The sequence below is a fragment of the Lepisma saccharinum genome, chromosome 13, assembly GCF_977018435.1.
Source record: "Lepisma saccharinum chromosome 13, izLepSacc3.1, whole genome shotgun sequence".
Lineage (NCBI taxonomy): Eukaryota > Metazoa > Arthropoda > Insecta > Zygentoma > Lepismatidae > Lepisma > Lepisma saccharinum.
Window position 1 is genome coordinate 75211091 of NC_139241.1, and position 14127 is coordinate 75225217.

The following is a 14127-nucleotide window of genomic DNA, read 5'->3' on the forward strand; positions in this document are numbered from 1 at the left end:
TAAATTTGAGAGTTTTAGCATTATTTGTCCTGAAATGGATATAAGTGTAACTTGTTAAGTGTGCCAAACACAAAAACTTCAACATATTGTACTATGTAACTTCAATTTTGAAAGCTAACTGAACTCTAGCGTTTCGAATTACATATAGTAAAAACCTCTATAGTGATGGTAAAATACATCCAGTCTGTAAAATTTTGGAAATGCTGTCTCCTTCTCTGTCGACCCAGACCAAAAGAGTTCTCAAACGATATTTCTTAACATAACTAACTTTTCAAAAAAAAGAATACCTTGTGCTCAGATGGGTTTTAACCTATCTGTCCAGGGTTTGAGTCCCTGTCTGGGTGATTACCATTTTTTAAATTTTATCATTGGATCTTGTGCAGCCTAAATATAAAATATGTTTACAGTCTAAGAGATTATAATTTTTCTTCAAATGTAATTAGTTATAAGCAATGTAAGTTAATGTGGGGAGTTGGCCAAATTGGTTCCTCATACAAGAAGAAATAACCAAATTGACCCTAGCGCCTATGACCCTACTTGGGTTCATCCACCAAGACATCTGCTTCGAGTCTCCGATGTCTTGGTGGAGCCCATTCAGGTTCTACCGCCCACAAGTGCGTTCCTTCGCCGATTCAGCGAAGGTAAGAATTATGAAGAGCGACCCTCTATATATAACCTCAGCTCACTGTTGGTCACTCCTTGACCTAGTTATTTTCATGCAATCACCTACGTTTAGTGGAATTTGCCTTCTTTCTGTTTGATCTGTTAAATAATCCAGTCAATATAAATATACTTACATAGAATAATCTGGTTTTGTATAAGTTTAACATATAATCCTAATATAGTTTGATTCTCAGAAATATAGTTCCTGCTACATTTATATAAATCGAAGTCTAGTTAGTGTTGGTATGTAAATATTGGATATGTAAAAGGCAAACTGAATTTGAGTTATAATCCAGAAATTGTCGATAATTTCCGTTCCTTTTGTAGCACTAGTTGCATATTTTTAAAACTTTTTATTGATACCAAACCAAAATGCGGTCTATCAGAGGCACACACCAAATGAACAACATAAAACCAGAAACCAGATTCATCATCGATGCCAACATGGATATCATTATTCGAGGTACTTTCGCAGACACTGAATTGATTTTGAAACATGAAAAAAATACATTGTCCTAAATAAAGAAGAGTACCCATCATGCGTCTACAAATCAGATGTGATCTTCGACACTTACAAAAACAGATTCCCCACACAAAAAAACAGATTCAGATCTATAGACATTATAGGAGAACCTTACTTCACCTTCGAGGGCAGTGGAGAAAATATAAAAGTGGAAATCACCAGCATCTCTGGTGGAGTCACCCTCAACTTTAAACAGTGGCAAAAATTTCTCTCTTACTACAAATCCCTCATGGAAGAATTTCAGCATCGGCTAAATCGTAATCCCTATGTGACTTTTGCTCTTTGGTAGAGTACTTTTCATATATGTAAATTTGATATATTCTATATTTGTATATTAAATAAAAATAAACTTAAAAAACTTAACTTGAGTGTTTTATTTGAATCCAAAATATATATATAATCTAATGAAAATGATTTAAACTTTATAAATATTATTGCTAAACAGTCACAATTCAACATACAAGTTGTTCTTGCAGGCTAATAAGGCGCTGGTGTGTGGGCCTATGCCTCCTACAATCCTCTGTAAGATTCGTGTTGTCCTGTGTTTAATCAATATACATAGTAAACCTAAGCTTTAAGGTTCAATCAGTGGATTTTAGTCCTCATAGACATATAGTGATTGTAGCCTCGTATAATAAACCAAATAGAAATAACCCATGTGTTGATGCAGCCAAAAAACCAGTAATACTTGAAAATACCTTGAATAAAGGCTTTAAAACTAAATAACAACATAGAAAACATTTCTTTTTCACAAATCTTTATTATTTGCACTAAATACATTACACATTAATATTTTTATTATTGTACCAACATACAAGTCTTTGAACATTTCTGAATGCGCAACCTTGTTCAGCTGGGGGAGAAGTATCAGAATGATACTTGCACAATCCTCCTTGAAACATATACAAATTCTTAAGGGATGGACAGTTTACAGTTTGTAAATCAACAATGTTATCAATATTAAACAAATCTTTGATAATTTGGGATTTTCCTTTGCAGAAAAATGTACCACCTTGACAGTTCAAGTTCCTAACTGCCCTCCGGACATAGTATATTTCACATCCACAAGGAATATCATACATTAATGCATGGAGATTGTCTTTAACCCAGCGCGATTCTTTGTTCTCTTTGAAATAATCGGGAACACTCACAAGCGCATAATACACAGTGTCCAAATTTGTAGAACTCACACAAATCTCACGCAATATAAATTTTCTGTTATAAATAAATCCTTGTACATCAATAATGTATTGCACCATTTTCGGTGTTATTAGTCAGTCTCTATTCAACTCTCACAAAAATCCTGTGCTACCATAAGTAAGCTCTGCTGAGCGTATAGGATCTATAAGAGTTTTCACTAGTTCGATATTGTTTGAAATTTCACATAATACACTATAAAAAGCTTTGTATTCTGTCTGTACCTCGTGTGCCGTCAAAGCATCCGCAACATCCTCATGGTTAGTAATATAAAAATCAAAAATATGTTTTGTGTTATCCAAGTCCTGTAAATAATACTGGATTCTCTCGCACATCCACTTAAAACATCGTTGGCATTTATTCAAACAGCGTTCTCCTTGGCAAATAAAATAACGTTCAGAGAGTAAATCTTCATCTTTACAGCATACACACTCACACTCGTAGAAATGGTTAACTACACAATCGTGGGCTAATTGGTTGCCTTGATTAGAATAACATCCCCAGCATATAATATACTTGCCAGGTGTATACCTCTTCAAAGTCTCCAACACACAGTCCTTATAGATATAATTGGAAAAACATGGACATGATGCAATTATTTGACTCATGTCCTTGTTGGTTACTTTGTTGGCGTTATTTCCAGTAATAGATCCTTCCACTCACAGGTACACAAATAAGAACACCTGAAAAATAGAAACATAGTTGTAGTACTTGTTTATATTACGCATATTCATTTCTGTATTTACTTTTTTCGTTTCTTTGTTTTCTGGATTTATATATTATTTCAAAAACTAGTGGAGAAATATACATTCCAGTGGTAAAATCTCTTGCGAGGTACTCACCGCAGTGTGGTTAGCCTTGTTTGTGGAGGTTGAAGACGCCATCTTTTACTAATGGTCCCTTTCAGTCACACATACAAAATTAGAAGCACCTGAAAAATAGAAAAATAGTTGTAGTACTTGTTCACATTACGCATATTCTTTTTGGTTTGCATTGACGTTTTCTTCGTTTCAATATTTGCATTTACGCATTATTTAAAAGCACCATACATATATGTAACAATTCACTTACCTTAATTATAGCTTCTTTTGAGTTCTTTGTCTTCAAATCTCAGACAATAATCACAACTTGATGTCTTCTCTGACGCAATGCTTCAGAAATACTTCTCAAAATAGCTTCTGCTTGCTTTTACGCAGTTTTTATACCTCATAAGCAAACTGACGCCTTCTCTGATTGGTTGAAATAAAACCGACGCGTTTTCTGATTGGTTGAAATATTCTTAACATTAGTTCGTCCAAAAACCTAATAGTTATCATCCAAATGCATTAACAAATACACCCTGAAAATACTTTGAAATATTATACACACCTTAGAACTGTAATATCCTAATATAGAAATACAGAACCAAAAATAGCATTGTGGAAATCTGAAAACCGAAAACTATAAAATAACTTTTAGTTAAAAATACTTTTTTCTTTAGTTTTTAGATAAAAATAAAAAGTAAAACTTTAAAAATTAGTGAATGTGAAATACAATAAATAGAAAATTTAATACAAAAATTTAAAAAAAATCTCTTTGTAAATCCAAATCGCAATAAAAAATGCTGCCTGAATAGTTAAAATTGTGTTATTAGAATAAAAAATTACATAAACTTGTGAAATAATACATTAAAAATTGAAAAAAATGTCTTTGTGAGTAAAATATAAGAAACAAAATGTTGCCTAAATAGATGAAATTGTGTTATTTGAGTAAAAATAAGCCTAAACTTGTAAAATAAAAGGGTAGAAGTTGACAAAATATACTTTTGCATCCAAAATATAATTGAAAACTTTCTTGAATAGACTAAGCCGTCTTACTTTGGTAAAATAAACTTAAAAATGAAAGGGTTAAAGTTGACAAAACACACGTCGTGTGTACAAAATCTAATTCACAACACATTTAAATTGTGTTATTTGAGTAAACTTGGAGAATAATCCTGTAAAGTTGGAAATCTCTCTCTCTCTCTCTCTCTCTCTCTCTCTCTCTGTGTGTGTGTGTGTGTCCAAAATGTAATAAAAGACACGATCAAATCGTGCTATTTGAGTAAATATTAGGCTAAACTTGAGAAATAAACAAATAAAAGTTGAGAACACACACTTTGTGTGCTGAAAATGTAACTAAAAGTCTTTCCTGAATAGTGTAAATAGTGTTATTTAGGTTAAAAATAGGTATAAACTTGTAAAATAATAAGTTAAAAAGTTGTAAAAATATCTTTCTGAGTCCAAAATTTAATAAAAAAATGTTGCCTGAATAGTATAAATAATGTTATTTGAGTAATAATAAGCCTAATAAACAGATAAAAGTTGAGAACACACACTTTGTGTGTCGAAAATGCGACTAAAAGTCTTTCCTGAACAGATTGAATTGTATTATTTTGGTAATAATAAGCCTAAACTTGTGAAATAAACAGATAGAAGTTGAGAACACACACTTTGTGTGTCGAAAATATAACTAAAAGTCTTTCCTTAATAGTATAAATAGTGTTATTTAGGTTAAAAATAGGTATAAACTTGTAAATAATAAGTTAAAAAGTTGTAAAAAAATCTCTTTGTAAATACAAAATTTAATAAAAAATGTTGCCTGAATAGTACAAATAGTGTTATTTTGGTAAAAAATTAACATAAAGTTGTAAAATAATAAGTTAAACGTAGAAAAAATGTCTTTGTGAGTCCAAAATTTAATAAAAAATGTTGCCTGATTAGTACAAATAGTGTTATTTTGGTAAAAATAGGTATAAATTTGTGAAATAAACAAATAAAAGTTGAAAAAATGTCTTTGAGTCCAAAATTTAATAAAAGTGTTGCCTGAATAGTACAAATAGTGTTATTTTGGTAAAAAATTAACATAAAGTTGTAAAATAATAAGTTAAAAGTTGAAAAATGTCTTTGTGAGTGCAAAATTTAATAAAAAATGTTGCCAGAATAGTACAAATAGTGTTATTTTGTTAAAAAATTAACATAAAATTGTGAAATAAACAGATAAAAGTTGAGAACACACACTTTGTGTGTCGAAAATGTAACTAAAAGTCTTTCCTGAACAGATAGAATTGTGTTATTTGAGTAAAAAATAGGCATAAACTTGTAAATAATAAATTAAAAGTTGAAAAAATCTCTTTGTAAATACAAAATTTAATAAAAAATGTTGCCTGAATAGTACAAATAGTGTTATTTTGGTAAAAATTAACATAAAGTTGTAAAATAATAAGTTAAAAGTTGAAAAAATGTCTTTGTGAGTCCGAAATTTAATAAAAAATGTTGCTTGAATAGTACAAATAGTGTTATTTTGGTAAAAATAGGTATAAATTTGTGAAATAAACAAATAAAAGTTGAAAAAATGTCTTTGAGTCCAAAATTTAATAAAAGTGTTGCCTGAATAGTACAAATAGTGTTATTTTGGTAAAAAATTAACATAAAATTGTAAAATAATAAGTTAAAAAGTTGTAAAAATATCTTTGAGAGTCCAAAATTTAATAAAAAATGTTGCCTGAATAGTACAAATAGTGTTATTTTTGTAAAAATAAGGATAAGCTGTGAAAATGTTTGACATAAAGTCAAAGTTTGGTAAAAAATAAACTCAAAATTAAGTTAAATAGCACACAGTAACATACATTTACTACCTAAATCAATAATCAAAGGGTCCTAGGTTCGTTACCCCGTGATAAAAGAAAATGGTGAAAACTGTAGGCCCCGTCCCTAATAGCTCTCCCTTCTTCATAGTACAGATAAAAAAAACCTGCGCTAAAGCGTCCTGTGCCTTGGAGGCAAACCTGAGCGGAATATTAATTGGCGGCGGAAACCGCATAGCTTCAGAGATTTGACCCTTGCTGCGCATTCTCAGACATCCTTTGTTGTCTGGTTGAATACCTCCCCTGCCCTACAGTATTGCATAGCTTTCCCCTGTTCTTGCGTACTGGTTAACCTTGAAAAAACCGGTTCTGAAAATCTACCGACGCGTTCTCTGATTGGTGAATCAGCTTCTTCCTTTGTTCTGACGTTCTGACGTCATTTGACCTTGACCGCTCTTCCCCCAAATTCCTTTCTCCTCTACCTGCGGAGTTCACAGTCTCCTGTCTGGCGTCTGAGATCATCGTCTTTCATACCATAATAACATACATTATTACATAGTACTAATTAATAATATTACATATCGCGGGTTCGAGTACCGGGACCGTCCCCAATCGTAATTGGACCTGTACCTACACCCATTACCTCCGTTCATAGCGGTTCATAAACCATAGAAAACTTATTTTCAATACTATAAACATTAATTATTATCGATTGATACATTACATACTTTGTAGTAATGAATATAAAACCATATGCATAGCGCTTAGTACCTCTAATTACCTTCTATATACATATTTTTCATAAAATAAATAATTATATATTCATAAAAAGTTATAAACATGCAAATACATAAATGTAAAGTACTCTAAATACTTGCAAATGAATTCTAAGTACATGCAAATTAATTAAAACCCGTGCAAATTAGTTATAAGTATGTGCAAATAAAGGACCACCCACGAAGAAAACATCCACTGGCGCAGACCTCTACTACTACTGACGAAAATATTCAAAACTTAAATTATGTTTACTTGCACATACAGGTGTCAGAAATTCATTTATCTAGAAAGCCAAGACCGGAATTAACTACAACCATTCCATTAGTTAGACAACAGATAACAATAGTGTTTTCCTCGGTGCGAGGAAGTCTTGCTAAAAAAAACTAAGTTGGCAGCAGTAGAACGTACCAAACTGACAGTCGCTGAAAGTGCGGAATTCTGTCGTCTGCTCACGGCACAAACGTCAGACTGACCCGAAAATTATGGGGGCGGGGTTTCTACCCCTTTTCACCTCAATTGCAAAATAAATTTAGAAAAAAGTGATGAAGAATTGACAACAGGGCTCGAGCACTATTCGTTGGATTTTCGCGATGTCCCATGATTGGTAGTTCTTTCTGGAGATGTGTGCATAAATCAGGGGTTGAAAAAATACAAACAAATAAAAAAAAACGAAATTAACAAAATCTATCGATGGCATCTGGTGGGCGGGAGGAGAACGTCTAAGACATAATTATCGTATTGATGGCCGGTAACAACACTTTTGAAAACGTGACGCCACTGGCAAGTAAAGAAGCGGCCTGGAGAGACATTGAACCACTCTCCATGACATAGCCCCCTCCCTTTCTTTTTACATATTTAAGCAACTAATGGAAATTATCATACTTTTGTGCCTACCCTGCTAGGAAATCTACGCTTCGCCACTGGTTAAATTACAACAAAGTCTACGTCACAGACTAGACTACGTTATGTGAAGACTTGACGTGCGAATAAATTTCGGAAGTTTTTGTTGGCGAACATTTAGGACAATAAATGATTGTGTTTATAAAAAAAAAAAAAAAAAAAAAAAAAGGCCGCCGGTCATAGTAGTGCGTGTAGAAGAGCTCCTGAAAAAATCGTTAACTAAAAGTTAAAAGGCTGTAAAGAAGCTGTTCGTAAGTGCACAGACATTGCGAAAGCTACAAGACAACTGTATTTGCTTGGAAAATAGGTAAAGTAAGTGAAAAGTCACAAAATGCCGGTTTGTTGTGAGTGCGACAGAACTAAACAAGAGATAGAAAGACTGTATCTTGAGCTCTCATCCAAGAATGAAATCATTAAGGTTCTTGAAGCAGACAAACTAGAACTATTGAACAAGAAAAGAGGACTAAATGATGTGAAAAACTCAAACATGTGGTCGGAGGTTGTAAATCGCAACGTAAATAAGAAATCTGTGATAAATTCGAGTTCCAACACAAACAGAAAAAATCAAAATGCACGATACAAATTTATACACCATAATCGATTCGAGGTGCTAAACAGTGAAGAAGTTAGCCCCATGGCAACAAGGCTTGACTGCTCGACTGGGAGAAATGCGGGAAATTGTGCGAATAGTGACAGCAAAAAGAGGGTTATTAATAAGACAAAAAATCGCCCATACATGAAGAACCAAGGCGATAACGCTGTACAAAACAAAGGGCGCAAAGGGAAGATTTTGATCTTGGGGGATAGCCATAGTCGTGGCTTTGCGACGAGAGTAACAGAGAGACATGCGGATTATGAAGTAACTGGATTTACCAAACCTGGGGCACCATTAAGTGAGGTAGTTAATTCAGTGGCTTTCAAGTGCAAGGACTATGGAAGCGACGACTTCGTCATCATAATGGGTGGATCTAATGACGTAGCAAGGAACGATACAAAATCAGCAATTATAGCCCTCAAAACTTGCCTTGAAACAGTAAAAAACACAAACGTTATTTTTAGTACCATCCCACTACGATACGACCTAATACAATCATCATGTGTAAATGTGGAAGTAAACAAGGCAAACTCCAAATTCTCCAAAGTTTGCAAAGTTTTCCCAAAAGTGCAAATGTTAAGTGCAAATGAAATCGGAAGAGATTGTCATACCACCCACGGCCAACACTTAAATAGAAGAGGGAAAGATTTGCTGTGTGACGAACTCTCCCTATTGGTAAACAGTACACTTCCCCCCCAAAACGGGAAAAATGCCATAGTTCTTCCGGCTCCAAATCCTACTGAGAAGACTAAGAATTTACCCTTGGCACAATCCTTACTTCAAGATATCACAGAAGTAAATCAGGAAGTAGTAAATAGTGGTAACCAAATCAAGCAAAATGCTAAAAACAGTCAAGATGATAGTGAATCAAAGGAAAGTTTGACTAGTGAAATTGCAAATAGAAGTATTGAAGATACCCGTCGGAAATATACAAGGGAAAGGAAAGTCCCGTCAGTGCATGACAGTAATTTTTTATGGGGAATGTAATTGGATCAGTGGGCTGTATGGATAATATGGTAAGTTATAGGAAGTCAGAAACCTTAAATAATTCTCACCAAAACCTTCAAGTTGTAAATTCAAATGTAGATAAGAAAATTATGTGTAAGAGGAATGTTAAGAGAAACTGTAATTCGGTAAGAAATGGTAGAGGATCAATATCCAGGGCCTCCCCCATGGTGCAGTGGTAGCGTCAATACCTTGTAATCGAGCGGTCCCGGGTTCGATACCCGGTGGAGGCACAAGTGGTTCGGATCCCACTTTAAACTGTAGGTCCAGTCCCGATTAGCCTTACTGTGCATAAAGTGGACTTAAAACACCAACTCAAACCAACTCAAACCAAGGATCAATATCCCTGAATATATTCCATCAAAACATCCAAGGACTAAACACTGAAAAAAAACTAATGGTAGAAACACTCCTAGCTGATAAGTTAGCAGATAAAAACATCATCTGTTTCACTGAGCATTGGCTAAAACATGATGAAATATGTTGTGTAAATTTTCCAAACTTCATTTTAACTTCAAATTTTTCAAGAAGTAAATTCAGGAGAGGTGGTGCATGCATATATAGTAAAATTGATATCGCAGTAGAGGAATGCAAAAAGTTTGCTCACCTCAATATTGAAAAACACTTTGAATCATGCATTATCGAATTGCCAGAACTAAAATATATAGTCATATGTGTATACAGAACGCCAGATAGTGATTTGAATATATTTGTCAGTAACATGGAAGTTATTCTAAATCACTTTCAGCAGTCCAACAAAAAGGTAGCAGTGATAGGTGATCTAAATGTTGATTTTCTAAAAAAGTATGTAAATCATGAATTAAACATGCTTCTTAACATGTTCAACCTAGAAGCAATGGTTAAAGTACCTACCAGAGTAACAAAAAATACAAAAAGTGCTCTGGAGCAAATTCTATTGAACACACTAGTCGACCAATGCACAGTAGAGGTTTTTGACACTGGATTTTCAGATCACTTTGCACAGTCTTTCTCACTTTCAACACCATTTTCACAAAGCAATAGCAATGTTAAACAAATAAATGATTATACTACCAAAAGAGTTTTTAATGATGAAAATACAACTTACTTCAATCACTTACTCAGCAATGAAGATTGGAAACATATATATGAGTGTAGCACAGTAAATGATGCTTTCGACAAATTTCATTGCATATTTTCTTACTATTTTGATGTAGCCTTCCCGAAGAAGGAAGTTAAAGGAGCAACACAGAAAGAGAAACCTTGGATCACTAAAGGAATAAAGATAGCTAGTGATAGAATGAGATTCCTAAACAGGGCTAGGAAAAGCACAGCTGTAACAATTGATTTTGAAGAATACTTCAAGAAATACAAGTCAACATATAAACGCGTGTTACAAGCTGCAAAAAAAGGGCATAATGGGAAACTAATTTCAGACTCTTCAAATAAATCCAGAGCAATGTGGGGCATAATAAAAAAAGAACTGCAGGGAAATTGCAAAAAACTAGAGAACATCACACTTAATCAAAATGACACAAACGTAAGCGATCCTTTGGTAGTGGCAAACTTTTTTAATAAATACCTAATCAATGTAAATAAGGATAAAGTCAAAACCAATCAAAACTCTGGTAAGGTTAAAATGAATACACATAGTGCATCAATGTTTCTACGCCCAGTTTCTGTGGAGGAACTGACAGACATCGTCTTAAAAATGAAGAACAAATGGTCAACTGGCTTGGATGAAATTCCATCCTCAATTATAAAGAAATGTCACACGCATATCCTACACCCATTATGTTATCTAGTGAACTTATCCTTTGTTACTGGTGTGTTCCCAGATAAACTAAAACAAGCAAAAATCAAACCTGTGTATAAAAAAGGGGATAAGCGTAGTGTAGATAATTACAGGCCCATAGCTCTGCTTTCACCCTTCTCAAAAATCATGGAAATTGCAATGAACAAACAAATTACAACCTTCTTAAATAAAAACAACATAATATCTAAATCACAACATGGTTTCCGTAAAGGCAAATCAACAACTACAGCAATATTTGAATACATCGAACATGTCAGACAACTCCTGGACAATAGGGAACAGTGTGTAGGTCTCTTTCTTGATTTATCAAAAGCTTTTGACACAGTATCGCATGACCAACTTCTGAAAAAATTAAATCACTATGGAATAAGGGGTATAGTAAACACCTGGTTTAGATCTTACCTGCAAAATCGCAGTCAAGCTGTAGAGATCTTACATGTAGAAGGGACAAATACCAATGCATCTTCCCATATCTCTAGGTTAGAAGAAGTGACATGCGGTGTTCCTCAAGGCTCTATTCTAGGGCCAGTACTATTTACCATATACATAAATGACCTGCCTTCAAACTTACCCTCAGTTAAAACTACCTTATATGCAGATGACACGAGCATTGTGATAACTGGCAAAAATGAACAAATTCTAAATTCAAATATAAAAAACACCTCAAACGAACTCTGCAAATGGTTCCCCACAAATAAGTTGAGGATAAATAAAAACAAAACTTTAGCAATAAAATTCCATCATTCAAGAAATAAGAACAATGAAGAACCAGTAATAAAAATAGAAAATGAACACGTCAAATATACAAATTCCATAAAATTCCTGGGTATTTGGATACAGGAAAATCTGAACTGGGACATACATATAGAGCACCTAGCAGGGAAATTAAGCAAAACCATATATGGTATACGAACCTTAAGAAACATAATAAACAGGGAGACAATAAGAATAACATATTTCAGTCTTTTCCAGTCACAACTAACATACGGAATTGTATTTTGGGGGAATGCTAGAAACAGTGCAAAAAATTTTATTTTGCAGAAGAGAGTAGTACGAATTATGGCAGGAAAGAAAATAAATGAACCATGTAGGAAAATTTTCAGGGATCTTGGCATTCTACCATTACCTTGCCTATATATATTACATTTACTGTGCTATGTAAAACAAGATATGTCTAGTTTCTCCAAACGTATCAAGGAAGCACATCAATACAACACAAGAAAAAATCACAATCTGGTTATACAAACTCATAATACCACTCTCCTTGAAAAAGGTCCTAAATTCGTAGGTATCCACCTGTATAATAAATTACCTGATCACATGAAAACAATGGAATCAACTACCCAATTTAAGAGGGAATTAACAAAATTCTTATTACGACATTGTTTTTATTCAATAAATGAATTTCTAAATTTGTAAATATTAAATTACATAAATTGTCAACAAAGAGGGTTCGGTTGTACAGAAAATGGAATTATACTATTTATATTATCACGTATGAAGTATTCACTATATGCTATTATTGTGCCAAAATCATTAATCGGTTCTGTATAGATATTGCATTCTTCCATGTTGTATAAGTTACATAGTTACTTTTACATCTTATTTTTACACTACAAAAAAAAAAATTCTTTGCTTATTATTGTGCTCGCCTTAAATATTGTATGTAATTTTACTCCAATAGTGTATTCTTCCTCTATTTAGATTTCCTTATGCAGAAGTTCTTCAAATCATTGCTGTAATTCTTGTCTATAATTGTATTAATATTTTTATTAGTGTATTTGGATTTCCTTCATGTAGTAGTTCTTAAAATCATTACTGTAATCCTTGTCTAAAATTGTATTAATATTTTATTACTGTATGTATTGTTATGTGACTATTTCCATACCTATGGACATAGGTCAACGGAAATAAAGAATATGAATATGAATATGAGTATGAAGAGTAAAGAAACATCTTTGAGTCAGAGGCGGATTCAATTAACAATAAAATTCCTCCTTAAATCATGGGAAAATCATCCTCATCCATTTAATAAATTTTTTGGGCTGAAGCCGATGTAATAAATCCTCATACCACCTCATATTTCTTTGTGTACTGTCATTACTTATTTCCAGAACTTGGATCCAACACGTTCACTCTCTTACATCCTTTGATTTATCAACTGGATATTCCATTATATACTCAATGTTCAATTCACTTCAGAGATCTAGGTTTACATGCATTGTACAGAGAAAAATGGCCAATGCATGTAATGATTTACACCGATGGTTCAAAGAATAACAAAGGGGTAGGATGTGCCTAATACATCCCAGAGAAAAACATTTATCAACAATTTAGATTACCTTTAGATTCATCTATTTTCACAGTGGAAAGTTACGCTCTGTACAAAGCCTTACAATGTGGAATAGCCAAAGATTTTTTAAAAATCTTCTCCTTACAGATTCTCTGAGTGTACTTCAAGCATTATCTACATATCCCAAATTATATCATTCATGAATCATATCTTAATATTTTAATTATTCAACAAGTTCAATTTGCTTGCAAAAGGAATGTATACGAATTTATTACCACGAGTGAAAATCAAAATTATGGAACAAATGGTGCAAGGATCAATTTAAGTTTGTGGGCAATACATATACAGTCATGGACATACGTATTCATACAAAGGCATTGTCTGAATGAAACATTTTATTATACAAAGAAGACCGTAAAGGCAAGTCAAGTCTGAAGCACAAATGCTCCATTGGAATGGCAAAAATAGAAACGCAAAGTAATTGTGTGCATACAATTGAAATTGCCAAGAGAAACGTGGGTAATCCTTAGATAAACTGCTTTCTGGATGGTCATAAGTATTCATACACCAGGTTATAAACCCCCCCAAAAAGTTTGTGAAACAACCGTTTCCATCATTCAGTGCCAGATATTTGTTTACTGCACTTGCACCTGTGTAGTGTGGAAGTGGTTGGTTTGGTGTTGGCGTGCTGCAGGAAGTCAAATGGGCCTCAAAGGGAAGGAAACTACGATCGAAGAGAGGAGAATTATGATATCATTATACCACAATAAGAGAT